The sequence below is a fragment of the Panthera onca genome, chromosome E3 (assembly GCF_046562875.1).
Source record: "Panthera onca isolate mPanOnc1 chromosome E3, mPanOnc1 haplotype 2, whole genome shotgun sequence".
NCBI lineage: Eukaryota > Metazoa > Chordata > Mammalia > Carnivora > Felidae > Panthera > Panthera onca.
The window spans coordinates 32,047,486-32,061,924 of NC_138354.1; positions in this window are offsets into that span (position 1 = coordinate 32,047,486).

Sequence of the window (14,439 nt, forward strand, 5' to 3'; positions counted from 1 at the left end):
GAATATTATTTAGACTTTATAATATGTGAAAAAAGCCATGGGGCGCCTGGTGGCTCAGTTGGTTAAGCACCCGACTCTTGATTTCAGCTCAGGTCATGATCTCATGGTCGTGAGTTTGAGCCCCGCCCTGGGCTCTGCTCTGATGGCTCAGAGCCTGCTTGGGATTCTCTCTACTTCTCTCTCTGCCCCTCTCCCATGCACTCACTCATGCATGCATGTGCCCTGTCTCTCTCAAAATAAATAAATAAACTTTTTTTTTAAAAAGTTGGGTTTAGGGGCTCCTGGGTGGCTCAGTCGGTAAGCGGCCGACTTCGGCTCAGGTCATGATCTTGGGGTCCGTGAGTTCGAGCCCGCATCAGGCTCTGTGCTGACAGCTCAGAGCCTGGAGCCTGTTTCAGATTCTGCGTCTCCTTCTCTCTGACCCTCCCCCATTCAGGCTCTGTCTCTCTCTGTCTCAAAAATAAATAAACGTTAAAAAAAATAATAATTTAAAAAAATAAATAAAGATAAATAAATAAAAAGTAGGGTTTATCACAGGAATGCAAGGAGAGCTCAAACTAAGAAAACCTATCATTGTTAATACATCATTTTACCAGGCTAAGCAGAGTAAATCATATGATTAACACAATTCATGTAGAGAAAGCATTTTATATCATTCAGTCAAGAATATCATACAGCAGGGGGCCTGGGTGGCTCAGTCAGTTAAGCATCCAACTTCGGTTCAGATGATGATCTCGCACTCCATGAGTTCAAGCCCCACATCGGGCTCTGTGCTGACAGGTCAGAACCCAGAGCCGGCTTCAGAATCTGCGTCTCCCTCTCCCTCTGTCCCTCCTCTGTGCTCTCTCTCTCTCTCTCTTAAAAAATAAACATTTAACATTTTTAAAACATAAAGAATGTCATACAGAGAAGTCAAAATAATAAAGTAGTGTCCCTACAGGAATTATAAGGGGAGGCATTTACATTCATTGCTTACTGAGTGACTACTATGTACTAAGCACCATGCTAGATGCCCTTCTTAGGTGGTACCGTTTAGCCCTTATTACCTGCCTTATGCAGTTCTACTGTGGTTCTGTTATGATCCCCATTTTATGGACGCTCACCGTAAAGGATGCTTCCCCGCTGTGAATCATGTGGTCCCAGAGCCAGTATCTCCCTCTCTAAAACACAAGACTCCAAGCTCTGCCATGGGCCACAGGCACCAAGAGTTTGCTGATCAGTGTGGGAGGACCCTGGAGGGCATCATTCCCATTCAATATGCCAAGATACAAGGATGAGCAGAAACCAAGTCTGGAAGCCAGCAAAGAGGAAGAGTGACGGATCTTGGCCGTCACCAGTGTTCTCTTCCTGTGAGACTCTGGTTCCAGGCAGAACCCCAACCTTATTATGTAGAGCTCTCCTTTCCCCAGCTGGAGGGGGAGCTCTGTCTGTGTACTTAGCTGCCGGAAGATTTGGCCAGAGACTGAAAAGCCCACGGAGACTGGTGAACCATCAGGAAGAACTGAAACTGATGACCTCAGCTGATCTGGAAGTCAGCAAAACCCATGCATCTGTATGCGGGGAGAGACTCCAGCAAACTGGGTCCCACTCTTGGAGAGGCTTCCTCCTGGGGATTCTGTTCTTTTCAGAGCAACTCCCTACGTCCTCCTGACTCTCCACTGAAAGACTCTCCCGGTTTCAGGCTTCCAGACTATACCAATCCATCGCAGGGGCCTGGGTGCAAATCTCAGCTCTGCGAGTTACTAGTGTGACCTCCAGAAAGTTACTGAAACCCTTTCTGAGCTTCATTTACTCATCTACAAAATGGAATCAGTAAAAGCAGCTACCTGGTAGCGTTGTTATGAGGAAGAAATAAAGGTGAAACCTGCCAATGGCTTAGCACCGCCCCCCCCTTAGGGCGCCCCCGTTACGTGTTAATTACATGACAGCAGCCTCGTGCCAGTGGTGATGGTTGTTAATACTATTATTATTATCATCGTGACTATCACTGCCATTACTATCACTGCTGTTTCATCTAAGGATAAAGGAGAAGGGCAGCTGGGGGCTGGAGGTATGACAAAAGCGTTTACTCTTTTGAAGTCCTTGGTAAAGGACTTGAGTGGTCACCTATTCCTGTCTTCCGGGTGGCGGCTGACCCCACTAGGATGTCTATAAACACCGTGCACTCCCATCCGGTGACTCAAGTCATCTTTTGGAGAGTTAGAAAGTTCTGCCTTATTGCAGAGGACAATCATTCCATTTACCTCTCCAGATCTACTCTCTACCTCCTCTGCCTGGCTTTCTGTCCCAGGGGGCTGATGAGTAGGATCTACGTCAACACTAGTTAATCCTTGCCCTCTTGCTTAGAGTTGGGGTCGGCCAGTAGGAGATCCCGGCGTGACAGCACTGGGGAAAAGAGCCTGGGGTATTCATACCCCCGTCTCCCTCTTATTCAGACACAGCCTGCTGGGGATATTCCTGCAGCAGATGCCACAGCTCTTGCCAGGCTGCGTTCTCCTACGTCTCGAGTTCCCCTGGGTTCTGGTAACTGGCCTCTGTGCTTACACATTCAAGCAGGAAGATAAGGGCTGTGATCAAGGAAGTAGAGAATGCAGCCGGAACAAAGAGAGGGGCATCCAACCCAGACTGGGGGGTGGGGGGGGCGGGTGATAAGAGGCCCAGCAGAAGGTTTCCCTACAGACTCCCCAAAGTGTAAGACTTCAGTTTGTGATTAAGACTATTTTTTTAAATGGATTTTTAGGGGCGCCTGGGTGGCTCGGTCGGTTGGGCGCCCGACTTCGGCTCAGGTCATGATCTCACGGTCTGTGAGTTCGAGCCCCGCGTCGGGCCCTGTGCTGACAGCTCAGAGCCTGGAGCCTGTTTCAGATCCTGTGTCTCCCTCTCTCTCTGCCCCTCCCCTGTTCACGTGCTGTCTCTCTCTGTCTCAAAAATAAATAAACATTAAAAAAAATAAAATAAATGGATTTTTAATGTTTATTTATTTCTGAGCGAGACAGAGCAGAGCGGGGGAAGGGCAGAGAAAGAGGGAGACACAGAATCCATAGCAGGCTCCAGGCTCTGAGCTGTCAGCACAGAGCCAGATGCAGGGCTCCACATCATGAACCGTGAGATTGTGACCTGAGCCAAAGTCAGATGCTTAGCCGACTCAGCCACCCAGGTGCCCCAGTTTGTGATCAAGACCATTAATTTTCCTTATGTTTAAGCCAGAGGCATCTGAAGCTGGGGAACTGATTGGCTTTCCAGGATTTTGCAACAGGTCCAGGTGAGCTCCAGCGGGCAGGAAGCGATCGGATCGGTTCAGTCAGATATGTCCCCAGAGCCCAGCACACAGCCAGGACCTAACATAACAGGCACAGGGTTGCCAAGCCACACAGCTCTGGGGGCTCCCGAGTCTCGTGTGTTCTCTGTGCATCTCACTGGCAAGAAGTGCGCAACATAAGGGACTGTATTAGTCCGTACACGTCTGCTAAACAAAGGGATGGATGAATGAGCTCCACCCCCCAAATTAAACCAGCCACAGACTCATTTCATTGGGAAGATTTCTCTGTGGATTGTGACCGCCGAAAAGAGGGGAGTTTTGCAATTACGGGAAAGTGGTTGCATGCGTCAGGGCTCTCCGGAGAACAGCCATTTTCTACAAGGAATTGGTTCACGGGGTTCTGGGGGCTGAGAAGCCCCAGTGTCTGCAGGTGACGAACCGGAGACTCAAGAGAGCTGATGGCAGAATTTCCAGTGTGAGTCCAGGTCTGAAAGCAGGAAAGACAGACGACCCAGCTCGAAAATCGAAAATCGTCTCCCTTACCTCTCCTTTTTGTTTTACTTAGTCCCCCGACTGAGTGGAAGAACCCGCCCACACTGGGGAGGGCAGTGCAATGTCCTCGGTCTCCCTGTTCAAACGTTTACCTCCTCGGCGTGCCTGGGTGGCTCAGTTCCTTAAGCATCCAACTTCGGCTCAGGTCACGATCTTGCAGTTTGTGGGTTCAAGCCCCATGTCGGGCTCTGTGCTGACAGCTCCGAGCCCGGAGCCTGCTTTGGATTCTCATATCCCTTTCTCTCTGCCCCTCCCCTGCTTATGCTCTGTCTCTCTGTCTGTCTCTCTCTCTCTCAAAAATGAATAAAACATTAAAAATAAATAAATTAATAATAAATAAACAAACAAATAAAAAAAGCTTTCCCCCCCCCCCCAATGTTTATCTCCTCCAGAAAGAAACACTCCCACAGACACAGAGTAATGTTTAACCAAATATCCGGGCACCCTGTACCCTCTCAAGTTGACAAATGAAACTGACCATGTCATGAATGAAGCTTTCAGAAGGTGTTAGAGCCCCGAGCTCCTAATGCCCAAAAAGCACTTAACGTCCACCTTCTTGCCATTTTTGCAGTTGGGCCTCCGGGTTCCCCTCCCCACACCACAAAGCCCACTCAGTGACAGAACACACACACACACACACACACACACACACACACACACACAGCTATAGTCACAGCCCAGGACTCATCCAGACAGAAAAGCAGGAATAACTGGCATCTATCCCGCAGTCCCACCCGGGGAACGGTTGGTTTTCGTGTGCCCGCCAGGCGAACCGCTGGGACCACCGCCAGTTCTCTGGGAAAACAAGGCGAGTGGCTGGGAACTGTCGACATATCCTCCAGCAGCTTCTGCCCAGGTGTGCCGGTCCCCGAGGTGGTCCCTCCATGCCTCTCTCGGGACGCTGAGAAACCCCCTCCGGCTGGGCTGGGTGGGCTTGTGTGAAGAGGAGAGGACAGAGGACCGTAAGAACTGACTTTTTTTTTAATGTTTTATTTTTTGAGAGAGAGAGAGAAAGAGAGAGAGCGTGCACGCACAAGCAGGGAAGGGGCAGCGAGAAGGGGACAGACAGTCCTAAGCACTCTCCTAAGACAGGTGGCATTGACAGTAACAAGGTCAATGTGGGGCTCGAACTCATAAACCGTGAGATCATGAGCTGAGCTGAAGTCGGACGCCTAACTGACTAAGCCACCCAGGCGCCCCAAGATTCCAGACTTCTGAAGAGAAAGGAAAGCAGAGGAGACCACTGGTCAAGGAGGAAGGGGGAAGGGAGCTACCTCAGTCCACATTTTGACTGGTCCTTTATTTTTTATTCCTAGTCTGCCTCCGAAACCTCTTCTGAGATGCCATCCCTGACTACCCTCCTTCCTCCCACTCCATCTGGCGAACGGACAACTTCCAGTGAATTTTGTTTCAATGTGAATTTCTCATTAGCATTTAAATGGGAGATCTGGAGCACCTGGGTGGCTCAGTCAGTTAAATGTTCAACTCTTAGTTTCAGCTCAGGTGATGATCTCACGGTTTCATGAGCTCGAGCCTCATGTCGGGCTCTGTGCTGCCAGTGTGGAGCCTGCGTGGGATTCTCTCTCTCTCCTTCTCTCTCTGCCCCTCTCCTACTCACATTGTCTCCCCCCACCTCTCTCTCTGAAAAATAAATAAATGTTAAAAAAATTTTAAAGACGAGGTTATTAAGGTGAGCCCTGGTCCAATACTTTTGTCCTTTTAAGAAGAGGAAATTTGAGGGGGGCCTGGGTGGCTCAGTCGGCTGAGTGTCGGACTTTGGCTCAGGTCATGATCTCACAGTCTGTGAGTTCAATCCCCGCATCAGGCTCTGTGCTGACAGCTCGGAGCCTGGAGCCTGCTTCAGATTCTGTGTCTCCCTCTCTCTCTGTCCCTTCTCTGCTCATGCTCTGTCTCAAAAATAAATAAAAACATTAAAAATTTTTTTTTTAATTTAAAAAAAAAAGGAAATTTGAACACAGTCACACAGGGAGAAGGCCATGGGAAGACAGAGGCAGAGACTCAAGGCGGGAGTGGGGCGGGGGGGGGGGGTGCTCTATGAGCCAAGGGACAGCAAGAGTTGCCCGCTGTCACCAGAAGTTAGCAAAAGCAAGGGACGGTTCTTCCCTAGAAACATGACGGTTTCTGAGCCACGGGCCCACCTTCGCTCAATCATTGGTGGTAAGTAGGTGAAGAAAGAAACTAGTACGAATATTCCACGTAGGGCCATCCCTTCAGAATCATAGTGGGGTACTTCCAAAGAAGGGGGAAGTCACCCCACACAGAGAAGAAGAAAAGCAATCATCAAATGGGGAATAGGGAACCACCCAATGGCGAGATCCCTGGGCAGTCGTCGACAGGTGCTTCCCGAGCACCTGTTCTGTGAACGCACTAGCGTGTAAATTCCGTGTAAGTGCCCAGCTATCCGTCTTTAACCCACGTAAACACTGAGTTGATAAGGTACCTCCTTTATAAGAACTGAGAGCCCTGATTATGGTGAAAAGAAACATTCAACGGTCCCTCACCCAGGGAGGCTAGAACCCAAAATCGCATTAAGGGACTGAAACAGATGTTCTCACTGCGGACATAGCGCTTGGCATTTTCTGCTTCGTTCTCAGATGTTCCACTGCAAATTTCCACCGGAAGATCCTGAAGGCGACAACAGGGACGGTGACGGTGGCAACCAGAATACAAGTGAATGTTCACCGAGGGGCTGATCTTAACATTCTCACTGCACGCTGAGCATTTTTACATTCATTTTGCCATTTGCAGGGAGGCTATAATTTTTATGCCTCTTTATTTAATATTTGAAATATTTTATCTATTTATTTTAAATTTTTTTCTATGTTTATTTACTTTTTTTAATGTTTACTTATTTTTGAGAGAGAGAGAGAGAGACAGAGAGTGAGATGGGGAGGGGAAGAGAGAGAGGGAGACAGAATCTGAAGCAGGCTCCAGGCTCCGAGCTGTCAGCACAGAGCCTGATGTGGGCTTGAACTTGTGAACCTGGGCTGAAGTCGGACACCGACTGAGCCACCCAGGCGCCCCAAAATGTTAATTTACTTTTGAGAGAGAGAGCATGCATGAGCGGGGGAGGGGCAGAGAGAGAGAGAGGGAGATGCGAAATCTGAAGCAGGCTCAGACCTGTCAGCACAGAGCCTGATGCCGGGCTCGAACTCAGGAACCGTGAGATCGTGACTAGAGCTGAAGTCAGATGTTTAACCGACTGAACTACCCAGGCACCCCTATTTTTATTTTTTAGACAGAGAGAGAGAGAGAGAGAGTGTGTGTGTGTGTGTGTGTGCACGCAAGCAGGGGAGGGGCAGAGGAGGAGAGAGAGAGAGAGAATTTTAAGCATCACCATGGGGCTCAATCCCATGACTCTGGGATCATGGCCTAAGCCAAAATCAAGAGCAAGATGTTCACATGACTGAACCACCCAGGAGCCCCTTTATGCCTCTTTAAACACATGACCCTGAGGCACAGAGAGATTCAATGACTTGTCCATGGTCGCACAGCTGATACGTGACGGATCCAAACGTCTCTGAGTCTGGGGCTTTGGATGGCTATTTTTTATGCTGTCTTCCTAGAACTCCGTTCATGGCCGGTGACGCAACAGAACAACGTAACCGCCATGCCGACAGAAGAAGAGTGAGAGCCAGCATGCGGTGACAAAGCCTTTTTCATTTGAACATCATTTCCCAGCTGGGTCTTTGGTGCCGCTGCTGTATCTAACACTGCAAGGTTGAAAGACCACGGGCACGTGGAGACAAAAACCAAATGCATTTTCAGGAACCATCATCAAATAACAAGAACGCTACCACTGTATTATCCGAAATCATGAAAAAGCCCTACCGTGAGAAATTGGTTTAATCAAACGTAGAACCGCTCTGCAACGGAGTACTATGCAACTATGAAAAAGGTGGTACAGAGCTAGATACCCTGACACAAAAGGAAGGTGGGGAGGGTGGCTACTTGGAATCAGGACCCGGGGCGCCTGGGTGACTCGCTGAAGCGTCCCACTCTTGATTTTCGCTCAGGTCATGATCTCACGGTCATGAGATCAAGCCCCACGTCAGGTTCCTCCCTGGGTGTGGGGCCTGGTTGAGGCTGTCTTTCTCCCTCTGCCCCTCCCTGCAATGCTCACTCATTCTCTCTCTCTCTCTCAAGAAAAAGAAAAGAAAAGAAAAGAAAAGAAAAGAAAAGAAAAGAAAAGAAAAGAAATCAGGACTCGAAGAGACCTTTTCCCTAAGAAGATATGCAAATGAACAACAAACACGTGGAAAGCTGCTCAACACCAGTAATCATTAGAGAAAAACAAATCACAACCACAATGAGATACCACCTCACACTCGTAAGGATGGTGAGTGTAAAAACAACAACAACGGGACGGCTGAGTGGCTCCGTCGGTTAAGCGTCCAACTTCTGCTCAGGTCACCACCTTGCAGTGAGTTCGAGCCCCGCGTCGGGCTCAGGGCTGACAGCTCAGAGCCTGGAGCCCGCTTCGGATTCTGTGTCTCCCTCTCTCTCTGCCCCTCCCCCACTCACATTCTCTCCCTATCTGTCTCAAAAATAAACGTTAAAAAATTGTTTCAAAAAAAGCAACAAATGTTGATGAAGGTGTGGAGATATGGGAATCCTTGGGCACCGTTGGCGGGAATGTAAAATGGCGCCACTGCTGTGGACAACGGGATAGCGGTTCCTCCAACCATTGAACTTGCAATTACTACAGGATTCTGCAGTCCCGTTTTCAAAACAGGGACTCCAACAGACATTTGCCACCGTGCAGAGCAATAGCCAAAGATTCATTCACGATGGTCAGAACGTGGCAACAACCCAAGTGTCCATCGACAGACAAGTAGCAAAGCAAAATGCGATCTATCCATACGGTGCAATATTCTTTCGCCTTAAAAAGGAAGGTCGTGCTGACACGCTACAACGTGGACGAGCTTGAGGACATCACACTAAGGGAAATAGGCAGAAAAAGACAAACACTGTATGGCTCCACTTTGGGGCTCGAACTTACAACCCCAGGATCAAGAGTCACATGCTTTAATGACTGAGCCAGCCAGGCAACCCTCGTGGATATTTTACCACAGTTTATTTTTAACTTGAGACTTTCGCTTCTAGTTTTTCTTTTCTTTTTTAAACTTAAAAAAAAATGTTATTTAAGGTTTATTTATTTTTAAATTTTTTTTTCAACGTGTTTTATTTATTTTTGGGACAGAGAGAGACAGAGCATGAACGGGGGAGGGGCAGAGAGAGAGGGAGACACAGAATCGGAAACAGGCTCCAGGCTCCGAGCCATCAGCCCAGAGCCTGACGCGGGGCTCGAACTCACGGACCGCGAGATCGTGACCGGGCTGAAGTCGGACGCTCAACCGACTGCGCCACCCAGGCGCCCCAAGGTTTATTTATTTTTGAGAGAGAGAGAGAGACGGTGTGAGCAGGGGAGGGGCAGAGAGAGGGGGAGACACAGAATCCAAAGCGGGCTCCAGGCTGAGCGGTCGGCACAGAACCTGATGTGGGGCTCGAACCCACAGACCGCGAGATCACTACCTGAGCCGAAGTCTGACCCTTAACCGACTGAGTCCCCCAGGTGCCCCTGCTTCTCCTTTTACTATAATGGACACATATTTGTGCGACTTTTATCATTGTTAAAAAATACAGGCATAACACACGAAATTAGCCAGATCTAAAATAAACTCTCAGCAGATAGTTTATCAATGTTTAACTGACAAAGACTTGAGGAATACCAAGTCCATTCAAAGTGATTAGGGAATAGCACGTCCCTGCGAATAAAGAAACCTAATTATCTGTTCATCCAATATGTATGGAGTGTCTTCTGTGTGCTAGGAACATTTCAGACCCTGGGGGTGCTGCGGGAACACGATAGAAACCATACCTGCTGTCGGGGATTAGCGGGCGTGATGTCACAGAAAATAAAGCAGTGATTATCGCACACGGCGAAAGTGCCGTAGAAAATAAGAGAGCGATTAGGTAGACAGTATCTTCGGGGAGAAACAAGCCTTCTCCAGAAAGTACTTTCAAGGGTGTCTCTGAGGAAGTGATATTTGAGCTGAGGCCAAAGCTGCCATGGCAGGAAGATCCCAGGCTTTGAGAAGAGCGGGTGTGAAACCACGTTCCTTCAAACTGTGGTTCTCAACCCTGACCCCGCTTCAGAATCATCTCCTTTCCAATCACATCAATGCCAAGGCGCCTGGGTGGCCCTGTTGGTTACGTGTCCAACTCTTGATTTCAGCTCAGGTCATGATCTCGTGGTTCGTGAGATCGAGCTCCGAGTAGGGTTCTGAGCTGACAGGTCAGAGCCTGGAGCCTGCTTCAGATTCTGTGTCTCTCTCTCTGCCTCTCCCCAGTCTCTCCCTCTCAAAAATAAACATTAAAAAAAACAGGATCATGAAAAGATGCTTTTTTTTTTTTTTAAGATTTTATTTTTGAGTATCTCTACACCAAACATGGGGCTTGAACTTACAACCTCAAGATCAAGAGTCACATGTTCTACCGACTGAGCCAGCCAGGCGCTCCATGAAGGGATGCTTTGACAAGCCCCACAGTGGAGTCATATTATACGTGTCTTTAATTTGGAAAATCCAACTGTATGTGCGAGAGAGAGAAAATTGCCATTTGAGTAATGCAGGACTTTCTGCCCTCTGCTCCCTCCAAAGAACACAGAACCCAGAGGGTGAGCCCAAGAGGAGGAACATGCACCTGCTGCTCCCCAAAGCTGTGTCAGTCCCTGAGACCTTCACAGTGTGTGTGCTCTCTGTGCTCAGCACAGTTCCAGGGCTTAGAAGCCCCTGGTTCACAGTGGTAACCACGAGGGACTACTTAAACCCATTTAAATTAATTCAAATAAAATGTTCAGCACATCGATCACTGCAGCCACATTTCAAGTGCTGGATATTCACAGTACAGATATGGAACATTTGCATCATCGCAGAAACTTTTAGTTTCTAAATCACACTGGTTTAGAAATATGTTTGTTCGTTTTTTTTATATCATGGGCCCCTAATACAAGCCAAGTCCAGAAGCAAGGAAACAGCAACAGCATTTCCAATGCTGAAGGTTAAAAGTGTGCTCAGAGTTACAGCTGGTAGATGGATCCAAAGGGATGGTTCTCAGGAGACAGTCAAAGCCAGTTTTGATTATATGCCATTTTCTCCTACTCAGGGGCTCGGGTGTGATCTCTGTCTACATTATAGAGCTAGGCAAGAAGCTTTCTTTAAAAAAAAAAAAAAGTAAGGTGTTTATTTATTTTTGAGAGAGAGAGAGCTAACAGAGGAGGGACGGAGAGAGAGGGAGAGAGAGAATCCCAAGCAGGCTCCACACTGTCAGCGCAGAGCCTGATGCGGGGCTTGAACCCACAAACCACGAGATCATGACCTGAGCTGAAATCAAGTCAGACGCTTCACCGACTGAGGCACCCAGGCGCCCCTTGGCAGGTATCTTTCAAACTGAGAGTTGAAACCCTAGGATAGAGTTTCCCAAAGTGTAGGGGGGCAAGGAGGGACCACTGGCAACAGAATGACTCAGGATGCTTATTTGAAAAACAGAGTCCTAGGGGCACCTGGGTGGCTCGGTTGGTTAAGCGTCCGACTTCGGCTCAGGTCATGATCTCACGGTCCGTGAGTTCGAGCCCCACGTCGGGCTCTGTGCTGACAGCTCAGAGACTGGAGCCTGCTTCGGATTCTGTGTCTCCCTCTCTCTCTGCCCCTCCCCTGTTCATGCTCTGTCTCTCTCTGTCTCAAAAATAAATAAACGTTAAAAAAAAAAAAAAAAGAAAGAAAGAAAGAAAAACAGAGTCCTGGGCCTCCCATCGGGTCAGCTGAGCCAGAATCTCCAGGATGGGAGCCCGTGCCTCTGCATTATTCCAGCGATTGTCTTGTAGACAAACAAGGGAGAACGCTGTTTAGTAAACAGGAGTTGAGGTGGGTGGGAGAAGAGCCTGGGTGGTGTTCAGTCAGTGGAGCGTGTGACTCTTGATCTCGGGGTTGTGAGTTCGAGCCCCGTGTTGTGGGTAGGGATTACTTAAAAAATAAAATCTTAAAAAAGAAAGAAAGAAAACGAGCACTGGTAAGTTGAAGAAGTTATACGCCTCCACACGCCGTAACACCGCAGGTTATATGAACCAATTTAAACAGTCCATTTGGTGTCCCTGGGTCACCGCTTTGTGTGTCCTTCCTGGCTTCTAATAAAGGAGTAGGCAGGGGCGCCTGGGTGGCTCAGTCGGTTAAGCGTCTGACTTCGGCTCAGGTCGTGATCTCGCGGTCTGTGAGTTCGAGCCCCGCGTCGGGCTCTGTGCTGATGGTCAGAGCCTGGAGCCTGTTTCAGATTCTGTGTCTCCCTCTCTCTGACCCTCCCCCGTTCATGCTCTGTCTCTCTCTGTCTCAAAAATAAATAAACGTTAAAAAAAAAAATTTTAAAAAAAAAACCCATCACCTCTTCCAGGAAGCCTCCCCAACTTCCCAGATAGTTATTCCTTTCTCCCCTGATTAAAATACCAATAATAATAGTTTTGCCTTATGGAGCTCTTACAGTATCCCAGGCTCTGGGCAAGTGCTACTTGGATTAATTCATTCCAGCCTCACAAATAGCCCGTGAAATGGGCACGACGGATATCCCCATTTTACAGATGAGGAAACTGACACGCACAGAAGTAAAGCAACACACACAACCGGGAAGAAGCAAGAGCCAAACTCAGGCAGGTCTGTTTAATCTAAAGTCGGTTGTCTTAACTATTATATTGTATTTTCTGGTCATCTAGTTATCTTTAGCATCTCCCTGCGGAGACCATGCAGCCCTTGCGATCATGGACGGTGTCATTCATCTGTGGCTGCCCAGGGCCAGCACAGTGAGTGGCACATAGCAAGTGCTGAGTACTTCTTGCTGAATGATTGAATATTAATGGAGTGCAGAGAAAGACCCCTTTTCCCACCTTTTAAATGAGGGCACATTCATTCTAATGTAATTTTTTTTAATGTTTATTTACTTTTGAGACAGAGGGAGACAGAGCACAAGTGGGGGAGGGGCAGAGAGAGAGGGACACACAGAATCGGAAGCAGGCTCCAGGCTCCGAGCTGTCAGCACAGAGCCCGACGCGGGGCTCGAACCCACAAACCGTGAGATCCTGACCTGAGCTAAAGTTGGATGCTCAACTGACTGAGCCACCCAGTCGCCCCTGAGGGCACATTCATTCTAAAATGAGTAAGGATGAGGGGCACCTGGGTGGCTCAGTCAGTTAAATGTTCAACTCTTAGTTTCAGCTCAGGTGATGATCTCACGGTTTCATGAGCTCGAGCCTCATGTCGGGCTCTGTGCTGCCAGTGTGGAGCCTGCGTGGGATTCTCTCTCTCTCCTTCTCTCTCTGCCCCTCTCCTACTCACATTGTCTCCCCCCACCTCTCTCTCTGAAAAATAAATAAATGTTAAAAAAATTTTAAAGACGAGGTTATTAAGGTGAGCCCTGGTCCAATACTTTTGTCCTTTTAAGAAGAGGAAATTTGAGGGGGGCCTGGGTGGCTCAGTCGGCTGAGTGTCGGACTTTGGCTCAGGTCATGATCTCACAGTCTGTGAGTTCAATCCCCGCATCAGGCTCTGTGCTGACAGCTCGGAGCCTGGAGCCTGCTTCAGATTCTGTGTCTCCCTCTCTCTCTGTCCCTTCTCTGCTCATGCTCTGTCTCAAAAATAAATAAAAACATTAAAAATTTTTTTTTTAATTTAAAAAAAAAAAGGAAATTTGAACACAGTCACACAGGGAGAAGGCCATGGGAAGACAGAGGCAGAGACTCAAGGCGGGAGTGGGGCGGGGGGGGGGGGCGCTCTATGAGCCAAGGGACAGCAAGAGTTGCCCGCTGTCACCAGAAGTTAGCAAAAGCAAGGGACGGTTCTTCCCTAGAAACATGACGGTTTCTGAGCCACGGGCCCACCTTCGCTCAATCATTGGTGGTAAGTAGGTGAAGAAAGAAACTAGTACGAATATTCCACGTAGGGCCATCCCTTCAGAATCATAGTGGGGTACTTCCAAAGAAGGGGGAAGTCACCCCACACAGAGAAGAAGAAAAGCAATCATCAAATGGGGAATAGGGAACCACCCAATGGCGAGATCCCTGGGCAGTCGTCGACAGGTGCTTCCCGAGCACCTGTTCTGTGAACGCACTAGCGTGTAAATTCCGTGTAAGTGCCCAGCTATCCGTCTTTAACCCACGTAAACACTGAGTTGATAAGGTACCTCCTTTATAAGAACTGAGAGCCCTGATTATGGTGAAAAGAAACATTCAACGGTCCCTCACCCAGGGAGGCTAGAACCCAAAATCGCATTAAGGGACTGAAACAGATGTTCTCACTGCGGACATAGCGCTTGGCATTTTCTGCTTCGTTCTCAGATGTTCCACTGCAAATTTCCACCGGAAGATCCTGAAGGCGACAACAGGGACGGTGATGGTGGCAACCAGAATACAAGTGAATGTTCACCGAGGGGCTGATCTTAACATTCTCACTGCACGCTGAGCATTTTTACATTCATTTTGCCATTTGCAGGGAGGCTATAATTTTTATGCCTCTTTATTTAATATTTGAAATATTTTATCTATTTATTTTAAATTTTTTTCTATG